Source organism: Amblyomma americanum, chromosome 11, assembly GCF_052857255.1.
Source record: "Amblyomma americanum isolate KBUSLIRL-KWMA chromosome 11, ASM5285725v1, whole genome shotgun sequence".
In the NCBI taxonomy this organism is placed as follows: Eukaryota; Metazoa; Arthropoda; class Arachnida; order Ixodida; family Ixodidae; genus Amblyomma; species Amblyomma americanum.
Window position 1 is genome coordinate 49,508,233 of NC_135507.1, and position 3,854 is coordinate 49,512,086.

The following is a 3,854-nucleotide window of genomic DNA, read 5'->3' on the forward strand; positions in this document are numbered from 1 at the left end:
CTGTGGGTGATAGCACGTCGTTTTCTGCTGCCGTACTCCCACTGCTGCGCATGCGTCAGGAAAAACCTTTGACGTGAAGTACGATGCACTGTCGGTGATCAGTCGGTCGGGGAATCCAAAATGGCAGAGTAATCCTGAGATTTTCACCAGGATCTCCTTCGTATGGTGGCTTTTCGCAGCGGGTAGAGTTCAGGGATCCCGCTGAAGTGGCAAGTGGCCACCAGCACAAATCTGTGCCCACTTTCGCTGCGCGGCAGCGGTCCGATCAGGTCGCACGCCACGATTTCCCATGGCTTTGTGCTCACGATCGGCTGAAGCAAGCCGGGTGGCTTTCCCCCTCTCTTAGCAGACATGGCAGGTTTGTACGTGTTTGCGTACTTCAACCTTCATTCCAGGCCAGGCAGCGAAGCGACATAGTTTCTTCCATGTCTTTGGCGCGCTCCCATGGCCGTCCGCATCGTGGTAATGCTACATCACAGCTTGCCTGAGCTGGTGCGGGATGACAGCTTTGAAGCACTCGTTTCAGTTCTCTTTGCCTGGCACGTATATTTCAGCAAAGCTCCATCGCTATCAAGCAGGAAACTCTCCAGTTCACCCGCAGCACTGCAAGCTGCACTAGAGCTCGCGCCTACCACTTTCCTTGCGGTTCCCGGGCGCCCTTTGACTAAATTCGCCGGGCGGTCCGTCTCTTCACTAAGACCGGCGACCAGCCTCCGACAGTACGAGTCTTCCTGCTGAGCCTTGATAAGCTCTTCTATGCTGAATGCTCTCTCGATAAGAACCTTCACACCAACGAGATGCGCGTGCTGCAGTCGAGCGAGATCTTTCTCCCCTCGGCTCCGCTCTCCCGACGCGTGGGGAAGTTGATGCGGGGGCTCCTCCACTCCACCGTCTGGGGAGAGGTCATTCGCCGGCGCGCGCGACAACGTTACAACGCGTCAGCAACCACGTTTGTGGTCCCTTTTTGGTAGCGCACTTCGAATTCGAAGCGCTGTATAATCAGGGCCCAACGCGCGAGCCTTCCGCTCGGCTCACGATGGCGGATTAGCCATGTCAATGCCATGTGGTCGGTTTCGGCCGTGAACCAGGTTCCTTCTACGTAAGTACAGTACATCTCGAATTTTCGTAGTGTGTAGATGATTGCCAAGCATTCTTTCTCCGTCACTGAGTAGTTGCTCTTGGCCGGCGTCAGCGCACGGCTGGCAAACCCCACAGATCACTGTTGTTCGTTTTCGATGTGGAGTAACACTGCGCTCACTCCGAAATCGCAGGCATCTGTCTGGATCACGAAAGGCCTGTTTAGGTCTGGCAGTTTCAGTGAAGCGGTGTCGGCGATGGCCTGAGCCAGCTGACGAAAACTGGTCTGCTCTTCTACTCCCCGTTCCCACGAGGCTGCCTTCCTTGACAACTTATGAGGGGGGCTTGCAGGTGTGTGCAGTTGGGAATGAAGAACTGGCGGTAGTAGCCGACCATCCCGAGGAAGCGGCGCACGGCCTTCATGTCGTTCGGAGCTGGAAATTCCAGGATCGTGCGAAGCTCCTGTGGGTCCGGGGACACCTGTCCGTGCCGCACGCGGTAGCCGAGTAGGCTGACTTCCGCTCTGCACAGCTGCGCCTTGGCGGGGTTGAGTGTGAGGCCCGCTGCTCTGAGATTTCCCAGGACACCCCCGAGATGATCGAAGTGTGCCTCGAAGGTACGGGAGTAGATGACGATGTCGTCCAGGTAGGCGAGGGCGTGATGCCTCGCCGGCAGGGAATTAAGGATACGGCACTCCGAAACTCCCGCAACTCATGGGCTTCAGCAAACTATCTGTACGTGTCCAATTCAGTTACGCGAGGTAACAGGCCTTCTAAGGGGGGGGGGGGGTGCGGCGATAAGCACAGAGCACTCTTGAAAAGATAACGGGTCGAGCACTGAGGCAATATGGTACTCGGCGGCCCAGTGGAATGCCAACGTGGTCAGGTCCACATAAGGTTTGGTTTAGTTTATGGGGATTTAACGTCCCAAGGCGGCTCGGGCTAAGAAGGACACCGTACCGAAGGACTCCGGAAATATCGACTCCCTGGGGTTTAAAGAACGTGCACTGACATCGCACAGTACGCGGACATCTAGAATTTCGCCTTCATCGAAACTGGAGCGCCACGGCCGGGATCGAAACTGCATCTTTCGGGTCAGCCGCCGAGCGCCATAACCACTGAACCACCTCAAGTCCACATTCATCATCATCATCAGCCTTACTACACCCACTGCAGGGCAAAGGCCTCTCCCATGTCTCTCCAATTAACCCTATCCTTTGATAGGGTTAATTCCACAAGTCCACATTAGTTCAAGTAATACACAGTAGGCCCAACTCTGGCATGATGCCACGGCGCCGAAACTTGCAACCGGATCCATTCCTCCAAAAAATCATACATTCCTGCCCGCCAGCCTTAACGGAAGCCTGCCATAGCGTTATATAAAAAAAGCAATGTCATTCGAATGTTCCCCTTGGGACCACCCGAGCATCCCGCAGTCGTGGCCGAGTGGTTAAGGCGATGGACTCGAAATCCATTGGGGTCTCCCCGCACAGGTTCGAATCCTGTCGACTGCGCGACGTTTTTTTTTCATCTGCACTGCCCCGCGAACAAAATAAAAAAAAGGCAGCGGCTTAGCTAGGCTATGCCAGGATATACGTAGCGGGAGCTACACCAAGCATCAGTTGCCGCTGAGCAGCAATTTCGCTCTCGAAATTGCTGCTCAGCGTAGCTCACGCTACGCATATCCTAGCATAGCCTAGCTAAGCCACTGCCTTTTTTTTGCTTGTGTGGTAGTGCCGAAGAAAAAAAAAAGTTGCGCAGCCGACAGGATTCGAACCTGTGCGGGGAGACCCCAATGGATTTCGAGTCCATCGCCTTAACCACTCGGCCACGACTGCCGGATGGTCCCCCACTGCTCCGATTGCACCTTGCCAATGACATGGCCTTTTTTTACAACACTATGGCAGGCTTCCGTTATTGCTTGCAAGTTTTCAGCGGACAGGACAATTCCAAGGCTGTACCACACTGGCAAACGCCCCGCTATATGTAGACTTTGAAGAACCCGCTGATACCTCTGCGCATGCGCACAAACTGAGAGGCACTATCAAGCGGCTCCGGCGCAGTGTCAGACTTGGCTACTGCGCAACGGAGGCGCACAGCTGGGCACGCGCCGGCGCCAGTACGTCTGCCGCGGCTATGACTTCACTCCTCTGGAATGCGCAGACCGGCGAGGCGCGCGCGGCGGCGGCGGCTCCGGCGCGCCAGCTGTGCGCCGTGTGACGTCACTGCTCCTCGCGCATGCGCAGCACGGCTCCCCAGGAGCCACGCGAAACTGCTCAACCTCGGCCAGTGTAGCTCACGCTACAAAACACGCCGAGATCGGCCAACGTAATGATGCTGATGATAATGATGTATTTTAATGGCGCGAGGACAGATCTAGCCACAGATCGCCATGGCACCGGACCGTTCCGTCTCTTTAATGGGGAAGTGAGAGGCCAGTTTCTCGATCATTTCACTCCAGATAAGCCGAGCACGTTCCAGGCCGGGAAAAGCTTGTACCCATTGTGAATGATCTGCATGTCAAAGGGCACGGTGTGCCTCCTGTCAGACGTGCTCAGTGCTCGGGTGATTTATCTGTGGGCAGACGAGATGTGCCCCCCACCATAATCTCAGTGCTCAATAGTGCCTGATGTGAGCCTGCGGCCTTGCTAAGTATGACAGCACTCCAAAGGCTCGAAACTGCTCGCCACACGTACCACCTGCTTACTTATCATCCAAAGACGGAGGGCGAGAGTGCGGGCTTACGTCACCCAGTTTACTCTCGCAGTCGGGAAGCAG

At 55.7% G+C, this 3,854-nt stretch overlaps 2 non-coding genes across 2 annotated transcripts; one reads left to right on the plus strand and one right to left on the minus strand.

Annotated features, from left to right (window-relative positions):
• Nucleotides 1-2,508: 2,508 nt before the first annotated feature.
• On the plus strand, nt 2,509-2,590 carry TRNAS-CGA (transfer RNA serine (anticodon CGA)). Its single transcript has one exon. It is a non-coding gene; the product is annotated as a tRNA-Ser (tRNA).
• A 242-nt stretch (nt 2,591-2,832) lies between these two features.
• Nucleotides 2,833-2,914, minus strand: TRNAS-CGA (transfer RNA serine (anticodon CGA)). The gene has a single exon. It is a non-coding gene; the product is annotated as a tRNA-Ser (tRNA).
• Between the last annotated feature and the right edge of the window lie 940 nt (nt 2,915-3,854).